The sequence below is a fragment of the Mesoplodon densirostris genome, chromosome 2, assembly GCF_025265405.1.
Source record: "Mesoplodon densirostris isolate mMesDen1 chromosome 2, mMesDen1 primary haplotype, whole genome shotgun sequence".
NCBI lineage: Eukaryota > Metazoa > Chordata > Mammalia > Artiodactyla > Ziphiidae > Mesoplodon > Mesoplodon densirostris.
The window spans coordinates 120,452,369-120,466,018 of NC_082662.1; the positions used below are offsets into that span (position 1 = coordinate 120,452,369).

The 13,650-nt window shown below is 63.1% G+C and overlaps 9 non-coding genes across 9 annotated transcripts; 4 read left to right on the top strand and 5 right to left on the bottom strand.

Annotated features, from left to right (window-relative positions):
* Positions 1-262: 262 nt before the first annotated feature.
* Positions 263-334, bottom strand: TRNAG-UCC (transfer RNA glycine (anticodon UCC)). Its single transcript has one exon. It is a non-coding gene; the product is annotated as a tRNA-Gly (tRNA).
* An 820-nt stretch (positions 335-1,154) lies between these two features.
* On the bottom strand, positions 1,155-1,226 carry TRNAD-GUC (transfer RNA aspartic acid (anticodon GUC)). Its single transcript has one exon. It is a non-coding gene; the product is annotated as a tRNA-Asp (tRNA).
* A 590-nt stretch (positions 1,227-1,816) lies between these two features.
* TRNAL-CAG (transfer RNA leucine (anticodon CAG)) lies at positions 1,817-1,899 on the top strand. Its single transcript has one exon. It is a non-coding gene; the product is annotated as a tRNA-Leu (tRNA).
* A 1,633-nt stretch (positions 1,900-3,532) lies between these two features.
* Positions 3,533-3,603, top strand: TRNAG-GCC (transfer RNA glycine (anticodon GCC)). The gene has a single exon. It is a non-coding gene; the product is annotated as a tRNA-Gly (tRNA).
* A 4,136-nt stretch (positions 3,604-7,739) lies between these two features.
* On the bottom strand, positions 7,740-7,811 carry TRNAE-CUC (transfer RNA glutamic acid (anticodon CUC)). Its single transcript has one exon. It is a non-coding gene; the product is annotated as a tRNA-Glu (tRNA).
* Positions 7,812-8,086: 275 nt separating this feature from the next.
* TRNAG-UCC (transfer RNA glycine (anticodon UCC)) lies at positions 8,087-8,158 on the bottom strand. The gene has a single exon. It is a non-coding gene; the product is annotated as a tRNA-Gly (tRNA).
* Positions 8,159-8,965: 807 nt separating this feature from the next.
* Positions 8,966-9,037, bottom strand: TRNAD-GUC (transfer RNA aspartic acid (anticodon GUC)). The gene has a single exon. It is a non-coding gene; the product is annotated as a tRNA-Asp (tRNA).
* Positions 9,038-9,627: 590 nt separating this feature from the next.
* Positions 9,628-9,710, top strand: TRNAL-CAG (transfer RNA leucine (anticodon CAG)). The gene has a single exon. It is a non-coding gene; the product is annotated as a tRNA-Leu (tRNA).
* Positions 9,711-11,356: 1,646 nt separating this feature from the next.
* TRNAG-GCC (transfer RNA glycine (anticodon GCC)) lies at positions 11,357-11,427 on the top strand. The gene has a single exon. It is a non-coding gene; the product is annotated as a tRNA-Gly (tRNA).
* Positions 11,428-13,650: the final 2,223 nt, after the last annotated feature.

Here is a 13,650-nt window from a genome sequence, read left to right on the forward strand (position 1 = left end):
CCCGCTGCTCCTGCTCGACCCATAGCACCCGCTCGGCGCCACCTTGGCGCCAAGACCCGGCCTTTCCAAGTCCAGCCACGCGCCGCCCCTGGCAACCCACGTGGCCTCCCGTCCGTCCTGCTTGCAGCACCCTCACAACACCGCGCGCCTGCTTCTCGCACACACAAGAAGAGCCGCCTGGGCCAGCTAGCTCCCTGCTCCCAGCTCTCCCTCACAGGCCCTCGGCCGGCCGCCCGCAGAGCCCGGCAAAAGGTCAGCCCGCTGCGTTGGCCGGGAATCGAACCCGGGTCAACTGCTTGGAAGGCAGCTATGCTCACCACTATACCACCAACGCTGCACAGCCCGGGCCGCCCCGAGACGCCGGCACCGGGCTCGCCCGAGCGCGCTCTCGTCGCCGCCTCCTCCTGCTCCTCCTCCTCCTCCTCCGACTCCTTCTCTGACGACTCCTCCTCCTTCTCCTCCTCCTCCTGCTCCCCTTTCTCTTCCTCGTTCTCCTCCTCCTCCTCAGCCGCAGCCGCCGCTTGGAGCAGCCCTGCCCCGACGCCCCGACGGCCGGCAGCTCTGTGGTGGCACAGGCGCCACCAAGGCCCCCCGGCGCCCCACCCGCGCCGGCCCTACGAAGCTGCCCTAGGACACCCGCCCGACGGCCTCAGGGGGGCGCTCTCGCTGCCTTGCTGCTCCGGGTCCCTGGGCTCCACGCCGCGGCCCGCCCCCGCCCCGGGGGTACGCGTCTTCCAGACCCCGGCTCGCCAAAGCCCTTCTCCACCGGGCGCCTGGGCCAGGCCATTTCCCGCACCGACAGGGGACGCCACTCATCCGCCTCCCACCCGTCCCGGCCGCTGTGCACCTATGCCGCTGTGCATAAGTGCAGCCTTGCGTCGCGACGCAAGGAGCCTCCTGCGACAGCCACTTTGGGCGGGCCGCAATGTCATCGAGAGCTTGTGGGGTCCAGAGGAGGCCCTCGCTCTGCCGTGGCAACTGAGCGCCCGGCGAGGAGGAAGGGCTGAAGGGCTGGAGGCGGTCGACGGTGTGCAGGCTGGGCACGCGCTGGCGTCCAGCGCCTCGCTGGAGGGCGGAGGGCGGAGAAGAAGGGCCCTTGGGAGCCAGGCGGCAGGACAGAGAGCGGCGCCAGCCACCAAAAGAGGGCGTGTTGCCTCCCCGTCGGGGAATCGAACCCCGGTCTCCCGCGTGACAGGCGAGGATACTCACCACTATACTAACGAGGACGGCGGCCACCGCCCCCGCGCCCGGGCCGCTCTCGGGCTGCCTGCCGACGCCTCCCCCTGCCCTCCGGCCCCCTGCCCACCACGGGCGCCCGGCACGTGCCCGACCCGACCCGACCCGACCCAACGCCACACCAACCGCGTCCTCCAAAGCAGCAGCCCCCGACCCCGACGGGGACCCGGCCCCGCGAGCCGCTGAAAACTCCCAGTGCGCGCTGCCTATTGCCTCCAACGCGGGCATCGCGCCGGGAGGAGGGGGCCCTGAGACCGAAAGCAAGGCTGCGAGGAGGGCGTGGGCGCGCGCCTGGCCATGGCCGGCGAGGAGAGGCGCGGGTGGGGGCCGGCGGCAGGGGCTGGCCCGACGCGGCCCGGCTCCGTCCGGGGCCAGGGGTGGGCGAGGGCGCCACCGCGGCGGAGCCAGGCGCGCCGTCTGGCCTTGCTCCCCGTCGGCCGCCGCGCGCCCGCTCCGTCGCTCAGCCACACGGCCGCGCGCCTGGCGCGGAGCACCGCGTCCCGCCAAGGGCACCGGCGTTCGCGTCGCGTCGCGTCGGGTCCCAGCCAGCCGAGCGGCCACGCGCACGCCCAGGCCCGCCGTCAGGATGGCCGAGCGGTCTAAGGCGCTGCGTTCAGGTCGCAGTCTCCCCTGGAGGCGTGGGTTCGAATCCCACTCCTGACAAGCCAGCCTTTTGGCCCGCCCGGCAAACGCACCCGGCCCTGTCTATGGCAGCGCTTTACTGCCTTCCAGTCCGTTCGCGCCTGGCACTCTTGCGGCCTCTCCAAACTCCGGCCCGGACATCCACGTCTCTCAGACGCGGAACCTTCTCAGCCATGGCCGCGGGCCCGGCAGAAACGGCCCGCTAGGAACCCTCCAGCGACGGGCTTTTCCGGACAAACGCCCTCCCCGCCACTTGCTACGCCCCCTCCTACCTGCACCCACACCAGGAAACCCTTCAGTCCTTCGCAGCACATCTTTCCTCACCTGCTTGCGGCTGCTGCTGCTGCTGGTCTTCCTGCCTGCCTGCCTGCCTGCCTGCCTGCCTTCGTCCCTCCCCCTCCCCTCCCCCTCCCCCGCTCCACCCCGCCCCCAGCGCCACACGCAGAACGGCCGCGTGTGGAAAGCCCTCCACGTCTCGCCCACCCTCCGACTTCTGCCTGGCGAACAGCGGACTCGTTCTCACAGCCTTTCTTGCACTTCCGCCACCAGCAGCTCTCCCTCTTTCCAACATCCTGTCCTTCCCGCCAGCCCCAACGGCCCGCCTGCCCATTCCATTCCCTCCACGCCGCCGACACCGTGTTGCCGGCCTGTGGTGCGGGCCCTCGGTGCTTTTTCGCCTTGGGACCCTGGCCGGACCACACCTGCCTGCCTGCCTGCCTGCCTGCCTGCCTGCCGGGCCGCGTGCAGCCCAGCCTCCTGCTGGCCAGCCCACAGGGGGCCCTCCCTGCATGGGGCCTGGCGCAGGAGTCGCTCCCGGGAACGGTGCTCAGGTGAGTAGTGAGCGGAAGCCCTGGATGCCCTGTCACCCACCACAGACGTCCGGCCCCCAGCACGAGCCACCCACCTCGGCGCCACAGTGCAAGTCCGTCGGGGAAGCCGCTGCTCCGGCCGGACCCAACCACACCCTGGCGCGCTCCGTCCGTCACCGGGCTGTCCGCGAACAAGCAGGCCGTCTGCCAAAGGGCTTCTCCTCACAACCAACGCAGCAGAGCGGGACCCCGCGGGAGGTGGGGGTGGGGCAGAGCGCAGAGGCGAGGCTCAGACACCTTTGGTCTTTTGGCCTGAGCGCCGTTCGGCGACGGCGACGGCGGCGGCAGCGGAGGTGCCCGGTGTCCATCTCCCTCGCTCGCGGTCCCTGCACAGCCCCGAGCTCCGATCCCTGCCCCCGCCCGCCCTCGCACGCCCCGCACCAGCAAGAAAGCCAGCCGCCAGAGGGACTGTGCGTCGGGGCCGGGCGGCGGCTGAGAGGAACGTCGGTGCTCAGCCGCAGCTTCGGGCGCGGGCCAGGCCGCTTCGGCTCCTGGCTTCCTCTGGCCACACCGACAGTCTCGCGGCGGCCGCGGACAGCAGAGAAAGCTCAGGACGGGCCGAGCCCGCCTGCGTCCCTCCGTCCCTCGGTGCTTCCGACCGCCTCGCGCCCTGGGGTCGCCAGCGTGCCCGGAGCCTCTCATTCAGGTGGCCCGTCGGTCTCCTGCTCAAATGGAGCACGTGCCCACGGGGCGAGCAGTGACCAGGGTCCGGCGGTTGGCGGCGAGCGCCGCTGGGGCAGCGTTGGGCGCCGCTGGGACAGCGGCGGGCGCCGGCGGCCATAGGTGCATGGGTGGTTCAGTGGTAGAATTCTCGCCTGCCACGCGGGAGGCCCGGGTTCGATTCCCGGCCCATGCAGCCGCAGCGCCCCCTTTTGGTTCCCGCAGCCCCAAAGCGGAGCTGGGCTTCCCCGCTGCCACACTCAAGGCACCGGTCCTGCAACGGCTCGCTCACCACCGCACCTTCCGGCCCCTGTCCTTCCCACGCCGACGCCCCCACCCCACACACACCCGGGAGCCAGGCCTCCAGGACCCGACACCTTGCGGGCTCAGCCACTCTTGCGCCCAGACCCCTTCCTTGGCCTTCTTCCCTTCCTCACCCCGACCCCGCTTGTGTCACGCTTTTCACTGGAAGGAGCACCCCACACTGGCACCCGCACGGCCCAACCTCTTCACCTTTCGCCTCGTGTCCAAGCTCTCTGCCTCACTCTGCCCCCACTCCGAAAATCGTACTATGTTTGCACGACCAGGAGCAAGGAAGTTGCCACCTCTGCGAGTGATACATCCCATTTTCCTGGAGAGTCCCCAAAGCGTTCACGTGCACGAGGAGTTCCAAAGAAGTCCACACTGTCATCGCAGACTGCCCTCTAGATTCACGTTTGGACCCTCAACAGAAATACGTTTCCAACACCGGCCCGCTCCTCCACCGCTACTGCCCCCACCACCATCGGCACGACAAACACCACCCCGTCCCCTGAACCTCTGCTCCCACCAACAGCATCAGCCCTCGGGACAGCACCGCCAGCACCACCGCCTCAGCCTCCAGCCTACTCCCACAAACACCACCCTCCTACCTCCAATCTCCCCACTTTTCCCCCGATCCTTTCCACATCCTACGTTGTCAAGGATCCTGCCCTTGCCTCTGTCCCGTTGCCCTCCTTTGTTCCCCCTTCGTCGTCTTCTCCTTTTCGTAGCAGCGTGGTTGGTTTACAACAGCGTGTTACTTTCAGGTGTACAGCAAAGTGATTCCGTTATATGTCCTTTTCCGGCTTATTTTCCATTCATTATACGTTATCACGACATGTGAATACAGTTCCCTGCGCTGTACAGTAAATCCTTGTTGCTTATGTGCTTTATGTATAGTATTTCCTCTCTGTTAATCGCAGCTCCGGATTTTTCCCCGCCCTACGCTTTCCCCTTGGCTAACGAACAGTGTCTTTTCTATGTCTGTGAGTCTGTTTCTCTTTGGCACATACATTCGTTTGTAGTACGGTTTACGTGCCACATGTCGTTGTGCTTCTCTGCCTGACTCACGTCGCTAAGTGTAATATACTTTGGTCCCTCCTTATTGGTGCAAATGGCAATATCTCACTCTTTTGAATGGCTGAGTAGTATTCCACGGTACATATATACCACGTCTTCCTGTGCCAGCCATCGGTTGATGGGCACTTGGGTTTTGTCCATGTCTTGGCTGTGGCCCGTAGGGCTGCTGTGAACATGGGGGTGCATGGATCTCTTCAAATGACCGTTTCTCTCCCCTGCCGACGTGTACCCACGATGGGGATTGCTGGATCGTGTGAGAGCTCATATTTCACCTATTTTTTTTTAGTGTGTTGTTTTTATTTATGCATTTGATATTTATCTTTCCATTTACTTACTTACCTATAAGAACTAGTAGCTGTAATTTTGGAAGAAAAGTTGATTAACAATATTGAGTTCGTTTCAGGTGCACAGCAAAGCGGATACTGTTTTCCATGTCTAATGTTGTTTCACATTGCTTTCCATTATAGCTTACTACAGGATACTGAATAGCATCCCCTGTGTTCTACTGGAAATCCTTGTTGCGTATGTCTTTTATATGAAGTACGGTGTATCTGTTCATCGCAGCTCCTAACTTATGTCTCCACCCCTCCCTTTCTCCTCGGGTAACCATCAGTGTGTTTTCTATGCCTGTGAGTCTGTTTCTCTTTGGCACATACGTTCTTTTCTACTATGTTTTAGATTTAGATTGCACGTATCTTTGTGCTTCTCTGTCAGACTTACTTCACTAAGTGTAATATTCTCTAGGACCATCCTCATTGTGGCAAATGGCCATATTTCATTTTCGGAAATGGCTGAGGAATATTCCACAGTACATATATACCACATCTTTTTCCGTCAGCCAACCGTTGATGGGCACATGGGTTTCTCCTCTGTCTTGGCTGTGGCACGTAGTGCTGCTACAAACACGGGGGTGCGTGGATCTCTTCAAACAACGGTTTTTCCCTTTGGCGGATGTGTACCCACGATGGGGATTGCTGGATCATCCGATGGCTCATGTTTCTCCTATTTATTTTGTTCGTTGCTTTTATTTATTTATTTACTTACTTACTTTCAACTAGTGGTACTTGTGGTTTAGGGAGAAGAGTTGATTACCAATATTGAGTTAGCTTCAGGTGTACAGCAAGGGGATACTGTTTTCCATGTTTAATATTCTTTCAGATTGATTTCCAGTATAGGTTAGTGCAGGATATTGAATATCATTCCCTGTGTTATTCTGTAAATCCTTGTTGCTTATCTCCTTGATATGAAGTACTGTGTGTCTGTTCATCGAGCTCCTAATTCATCCCTCCACCCCTCCTTTTTCTCCTCGGGTAACCATCACTGTGTTTCCTAGGTCTGTGAGTCTGTTTCTCTTTGGCACATACATTCATTGGTAGTACTTTTGAGAGTCCACCTATCTTTGTGCTTCTCTGTCGGACCTACTTCACTAAGTGTAATATTCTCTGGGAGCATTCTTGTTGCAGCAAATGGCAATATTTCATTCTTTTTCATTAATGGCTGAGTAATACCGCATAGTACATATATACCACCTCCTCTTGTACTAGCCACCCGTCGATGGGCACTTGGGTTTTCTTGCATGTCTTGGCTAGTGCAAATAGTGCCGCGGTGAACACGGAGGTGCTTGTGCCTTTTTGAACCCTTGTTTCATCGTTTCCGGGTACGTACCCAGGAGTGGGATTGCGGGATCAGACGGGACCTCTCCTTTGGCCTCCTTCAACCTCAACCCCTCCTCCCCCCACCCCCGCCGCTACACACACCTGAGACTGGATGGCTTCTCCCGATGAGAGGTGATGTATGTCTCTGGGGCAGTAGAATGCCCCCACCCCATTCGGACCCCGCCTAGCCCCCGTGGCGCGCTCCGTTTCTCTTGTTCTCCTTCCTGCCTGCCTCCTACCCACCGTCCCCAGTCCCAACCCATTGCTTAGCCTGACCACCTCGCCGCACAGCACACCGGTCTGGGGCGCTCACCCGCCACCCCACCGCGAAGGGGTCCTCTCCCACCATCTTCCTCGGCCCACAGCCCACTCACACACCCCGCCCTTCCCCCCAGCCTGCAGGCTCGGACCCCTCTCCCCGCCACCTTCCCCTTGTATCCCAGGCCCGACTGTCACATGTCCTGCCCGGAAGTCTCACTTCCGCCGGCGCTCCTCAGACCCACTCCTACTCCAGGCCCACCCGCACACACGTGCCGGGCCAGGTGCCGCCATCACCCCCAAGCTTCTGCTGAGCCCCTGCCTGAGTGGCCAGCTGCTCTCCCGGGCCAGGTTTCCGCCAGGCCAACACCTCCCGCTCCTGCCCGGGCTCCAGCCACACACCACAGGCCCTTCCTCGCACCTCCCAGCACGCGGCCCACCGCCGCCCCCTCTCCATGGGGTCGTTCTGCTCCGTTCCCTAACCCGCGTGGGGTGGCCACCGACCACGGCCACAAACACCTTCATCCCACACTGTCAGCCACCCCCAAGGCGCCGGCGCGGGCGTTCAGGAAGCCTGCTGCGGTGGTTCGAAGCACCCGTCTGCCCACCGGTGCTCCTTTCCACGGGGGATCCGGCGCTGTCAGAAGGCACCGCGTGTGACACCGCCGTCGCCGTCGGCGCCGCCGCCGCTGTCGCCGTGGGGAGAAGCAGTGCCGCTGGAGAGTCCAAACACAGGCGGGGCCGTTTGCTCGTGGCCACAGCCTCGGCGGGGAGAGGCGCTGCCCCGGCCACTCGTGTTTGGGGCTGAGGCAAGCGTCCGAAAAGGAAGACGCGGGACGTCGAAGGCCTCGAGTGGGCGCGCGCCAGTGCGGCCAAAAGGTTGGGCCGGGGAGGGAGGGTGGAGGTCGCCTGGCAGGGCCTGGGCTGGAGGTGCAGGGCGCCGGGCGGCTGTTGTCGGGGCGCGGCGCCGAGGCCCCGGAGCACGGGTGGCCTAAAAGTGGGATGTGGACGGTGGGAGGTAGAGAGGAAGAAGAAGGGCTTCCCTGACCGGGAATCGAACCCGGGCCGCGGCGGTGAGAGCGCCGAATCCTAACCACTAGACCACCAGGGAGCGTCCGCCTCTACCCGCTGCTCCTGCTCGACCCATAGCACCCGCTCGGCGCCACCTTGGCGCCAAGACCCGGCCTTTCCAAGTCCAGCCACGCGCCGCCCCTGGCAACCCACGTGGCCTCCCGTCCGTCCTGCTTGCAGCACCCTCACAACACCGCGCGCCTGCTTCTCGCACACACAAGAAGAGCCGCCTGGGCCAGCTAGCTCCCTGCTCCCAGCTCTCCCTCACAGGCCCTCGGCCGGCCGCCCGCAGAGCCCGGCAAAAGGTCAGCCCGCTGCGTTGGCCGGGAATCGAACCCGGGTCAACTGCTTGGAAGGCAGCTATGCTCACCACTATACCACCAACGCTGCACAGCCCGGGCCGCCCCGAGACGCCGGCACCGGGCTCGCCCGAGCGCGCTCTCGTCGCCGCCTCCTCCTGCTCCTCCTCCTCCTCCTCCGACTCCTTCTCTGACGACTCCTCCTCCTTCTCCTCCTCCTCCTGCTCCCCTTTCTCTTCCTCGTTCTCCTCCTCCTCCTCAGCCGCAGCCGCCGCTTGGAGCAGCCCTGCCCCGACGCCCCGACGGCCGGCAGCTCTGTGGTGGCACAGGCGCCACCAAGGCCCCCCGGCGCCCCACCCGCGCCGGCCCTACGAAGCTGCCCTAGGACACCCGCCCGACGGCCTCAGGGGGGCGCTCTCGCTGCCTTGCTGCTCCGGGTCCCTGGGCTCCACGCCGCGGCCCGCCCCCGCCCCGGGGGTACGCGTCTTCCAGACCCCGGCTCGCCAAAGCCCTTCTCCACCGGGCGCCTGGGCCAGGCCAGGCGGGACGCCACTCATCCGCCTCCCACCCGTCCCGGCCGCTGTGCACCTATGCCGCTGTGCATAAGTGCAGCCTTGCGTCGCGACGCAAGGAGCCTCCTGCGACAGCCACTTTGGGCGGGCCGCAATGTCATCGAGAGCTTGTGGGGTCCAGAGGAGGCCCTCGCTCTGCCGTGGCAACTGAGCGCCCGGCGAGGAGGAAGGGCTGAAGGGCTGGAGGCGGTCGACGGTGTGCAGGCTGGGCACGCGCTGGCGTCCAGCGCCTCGCTGGAGGGCGGAGGGCGGAGAAGAAGGGCCCTTGGGAGCCAGGCGGCAGGACAGAGAGCGGCGCCAGCCACCAAAAGAGGGCGTGTTGCCTCCCCGTCGGGGAATCGAACCCCGGTCTCCCGCGTGACAGGCGGGGATACTCACCACTATACTAACGAGGACGGCGGCCACCGCCCCCGCGCCCGGGCCGCTCTCGGGCTGCCTGCCGACGCCTCCCCCTGCCCTCCGGCCCCCTGCCCACCACGGGCGCCCGGCACGTGCCCGACCCGACCCGACCCGACCCAACGCCACACCAACCGCGTCCTCCAAAGCAGCAGCCCCCGACCCCGACGGGGACCCGGCCCCGCGAGCCGCTGAAAACTCCCAGTGCGCGCTGCCTATTGCCTCCAACGCGGGCATCGCGCCGGGAGGAGGGGGCCCTGAGACCGAAAGCAAGGCTGCGAGGAGGGCGTGGGCGCGCGCCTGGCCATGGCCGGCGAGGAGAGGCGCGGGTGGGGGCCGGCGGCAGGGGCTGGCCCGACGCGGCCCGGCTCCGTCCGGGGCCAGGGGTGGGCGAGGGCGCCACCGCGGCGGAGCCAGGCGCGCCGTCTGGCCTTGCTCCCCGTCGGCCGCCGCGCGCCCGCTCCGTCGCTCAGCCACACGGCCGCGCGCCTGGCGCGGAGCACCGCGTCCCGCCAAGGGCACCGGCGTTCGCGTCGCGTCGCGTCGGGTCCCAGCCAGCCGAGCGGCCACGCGCACGCCCAGGCCCGCCGTCAGGATGGCCGAGCGGTCTAAGGCGCTGCGTTCAGGTCGCAGTCTCCCCTGGAGGCGTGGGTTCGAATCCCACTCCTGACAAGCCAGCCTTTTGGCCCGCCCGGCAAACGCACCCGGCCCTGTCTATGGCAGCGCTTTACTGCCTTCCAGTCCGTTCGCGCCTGGCACTCTTGCGGCCTCTCCAAACTCCGGCCCGGACATCCACGCCTCTCAGACGCGGAACCTTCTCAGCCATGGCCGCGGGCCCGGCAGAAACGGCCCGCTAGGAACCCTCCAGCGACGGGCTTTTCCGGACAAACGCCCTCCCCGCCACTTGCTACGCCCCCTCCTACCTGCACCCACACCAGGAAACCCTTCAGTCCTTCGCAGCACATCTTTCCTCACCTGCTTGCGGCTGCTGCTGCTGCTGGTCTTCCTGCCTGCCTGCCTGCCTGCCTGCCTGCCTTCGTCCCTCCCCCTCCCCCTCCCCCTCCCCCGCTCCACCCCGCCGCCAGCGCCACACGCAGAACGGCCGCGTGTGGAAAGCCCTCCACGTCTCGCCCACCCTCCGACTTCTGCCTGGCGAACAGCGGACTCGTTCTCACAGCCTTTCTTGCACTTCCGCCACCAGCAGCTCTCCCTCTTTCCAACATCCTGTCCTTCCCGCCAGCCCCAACGGCCCGCCTGCCCATTCCATTCCCTCCACGCCGCCGACACCGTGTTGCCGGCCTGTGGTGCGGGCCCTCGGTGCTTTTTCGCCTTGGGACCCTGGCCGGACCACACCTGCCTGCCTGCCTGCCTGCCTGCCTGCCTGCCTGCCTGCCTGCCGGGCCGCGTGCAGCCCAGCCTCCTGCTGGCCAGCCCACAGGGGGCCCTCCCTGCATGGGGCCTGGCGCAGGAGTCGCTCCCGGGAACGGTGCTCAGGTGAGTAGTGAGCGGAAGCCCTGGATGCCCTGTCACCCACCACAGACGTCCGGCCCCCAGCACGAGCCACCCACCTCGGCGCCACAGTGCAAGTCCGTCGGGGAAGCCGCTGCTCCGGCCGGACCCAACCACACCCTGGCGCGCTCCGTCCGTCACCGGGCTGTCCGCGAACAAGCAGGCCGTCTGCCAAAGGGCTTCTCCTCACAACCAACGCAGCAGAGCGGGACCCCGCGGGAGGTGGGGGTGGGGCAGAGCGCAGAGGCGAGGCTCAGACACCTTTGGTCTTTTGGCCTGAGCGCCGTTCGGCGACGGCGACGGCGGCGGCAGCGGAGGTGCCCGGTGTCCATCTCCCTCGCTCGCGGTCCCTGCACAGCCCCGAGCTCCGATCCCTGCCCCCGCCCGCCCTCGCACGCCCCGCACCAGCAAGAAAGCCAGCCGCCAGAGGGACTGTGCGTCGGGGCCGGGCGGCGGCTGAGAGGAACGTCGGTGCTCAGCCGCAGCTTCGGGCGCGGGCCAGGCCGCTTCGGCTCCTGGCTTCCTCTGGCCACACCGACAGTCTCGCGGCGGCCGCGGACAGCAGAGAAAGCTCAGGACGGGCCGAGCCCGCCTGCGTCCCTCCGTCCCTCGGTGCTTCCGACCGCCTCGCGCCCTGGGGTCGCCAGCGTGCCCGGAGCCTCTCATTCAGGTGGCCCGTCGGTCTCCTGCTCAAATGGAGCACGTGCCCACGGGGCGAGCAGTGACCAGGGTCCGGCGGTTGGCGGCGAGCGCCGCTGGGGCAGCGTTGGGCGCCGCTGGGACAGCGGCGGGCGCCGGCGGCCATAGGTGCATGGGTGGTTCAGTGGTAGAATTCTCGCCTGCCACGCGGGAGGCCCGGGTTCGATTCCCGGCCCATGCAGCCGCAGCGCCCCCTTTTGGTTCCCGCAGCCCCAAAGCGGAGCTGGGCTTCCCCGCTGCCACACTCAAGGCACCGGTCCTGCAACGGCTCGCTCACCACCGCACCTTCCGGCCCCTGTCCTTCCCACGCCGACGCCCCCACCCCACACACACCCGGGAGCCAGGCCTCCAGGACCCGACACCTTGGGGGCTCAGCCACTCTTGCGCCCAGACCCCTTCCTTGGCCTTCTTCCCTTCCTCACCCCGACCCCGCTTGTGTCACGCTTTTCACTGGAAGGAGCACCCCACACTGGCACCCGCACGGCCCAACCTCTTCACCTTTCGCCTCGTGTCCAAGCTCTCTGCCTCACTCTGCCCCCACTCCGAAAATCGTACTATGTTTGCACGACCAGGAGCAAGGAAGTTGCCACCTCTGCGAGTGATACATCCCATTTTCCTGGAGAGTCCCCAAAGCGTTCACGTGCACGAGGAGTTCCAAAGAAGTCCACACTGTCATCGCAGACTGCCCTCTAGATTCACGTTTGGACCCTCAACAGAAATACGTTTCCAACACCGGCCCGCTCCTCCACCGCTACTGCCCCCACCACCATCGGCACGACAAACACCACCCCGTCCCCTGAACCTCTGCTCCCACCAACAGCATCAGCCCTCGGGACAGCACCGCCAGCACCACCGCCTCAGCCTCCAGCCTACTCCCACAAACACCACCCTCCTACCTCCAATCTCCCCACTTTTCCCCCGATCCTTTCCACATCCTACGTTGTCAAGGATCCTGCCCTTGCCTCTGTCCCGTTGCCCTCCTTTGTTCCCCCTTCGTCGTCTTCTCCTTTTCGTAGCAGCGTGGTTGGTTTACAACAGCGTGTTACTTTCAGGTGTACAGCAAAGTGATTCCGTTATATGTCCTTTTCCGGCTTATTTTCCATTCATTATACGTTATCACGACATGTGAATACAGTTCCCTGCGCTGTACAGTAAATCCTTGTTGCTTATGTGCTTTATGTATAGTATTTCCTCTCTGTTAATCGCAGCTCCGGATTTTTCCCCGCCCTACGCTTTCCCCTTGGCTAACGAACAGTGTCTTTTCTATGTCTGTGAGTCTGTTTCTCTTTGGCACATACATTCGTTTGTAGTACGGTTTACGTGCCACATGTCGTTGTGCTTCTCTGCCTGACTCACGTCGCTAAGTGTAATATACTTTGGTCCCTCCTTATTGGTGCAAATGGCAATATCTCACTCTTTTGAATGGCTGAGTAGTATTCCACGGTACATATATACCACGTCTTCCTGTGCCAGCCATCGGTTGATGGGCACTTGGGTTTTGTCCATGTCTTGGCTGTGGCCCGTAGGGCTGCTGTGAACATGGGGGTGCATGGATCTCTTCAAATGACCGTTTCTCTCCCCTGCCGACGTGTACCCACGATGGGGATTGCTGGATCGTGTGAGAGCTCATATTTCACCTATTTTTTTTTAGTGTGTTGTTTTTATTTATGCATTTGATATTTATCTTTCCATTTACTTACTTACCTATAAGAACTAGTAGCTGTAATTTTGGAAGAAAAGTTGATTAACAATATTGAGTTCGTTTCAGGTGCACAGCAAAGCGGATACTGTTTTCCATGTCTAATGTTGTTTCACATTGCTTTCCATTATAGCTTACTACAGGATACTGAATAGCATCCCCTGTGTTCTACTGGAAATCCTTGTTGCGTATGTCTTTTATATGAAGTACGGTGTATCTGTTCATCGCAGCTCCTAACTTATGTCTCCACCCCTCCCTTTCTCCTCGGGTAACCATCAGTGTGTTTTCTATGCCTGTGAGTCTGTTTCTCTTTGGCACATACGTTCTTTTCTACTATGTTTTAGATTTAGATTGCACGTATCTTTGTGCTTCTCTGTCAGACTTACTTCACTAAGTGTAATATTCTCTAGGACCATCCTCATTGTGGCAAATGGCCATATTTCATTTTCGGAAATGGCTGAGGAATATTCCACAGTACATATATACCACATCTTTTTCCGTCAGCCAACCGTTGATGGGCACATGGGTTTCTCCTCTGTCTTGGCTGTGGCACGTAGTGCTGCTACAAACACGGGGGTGCGTGGATCTCTTCAAACAACGGTTTTTCCCTTTGGCGGATGTGTACCCACGATGGGGATTGCTGGATCATCCGATGGCTCATGTTTCTCCTATTTATTTTGTTCGTTGCTTTTATTTATTTATTTA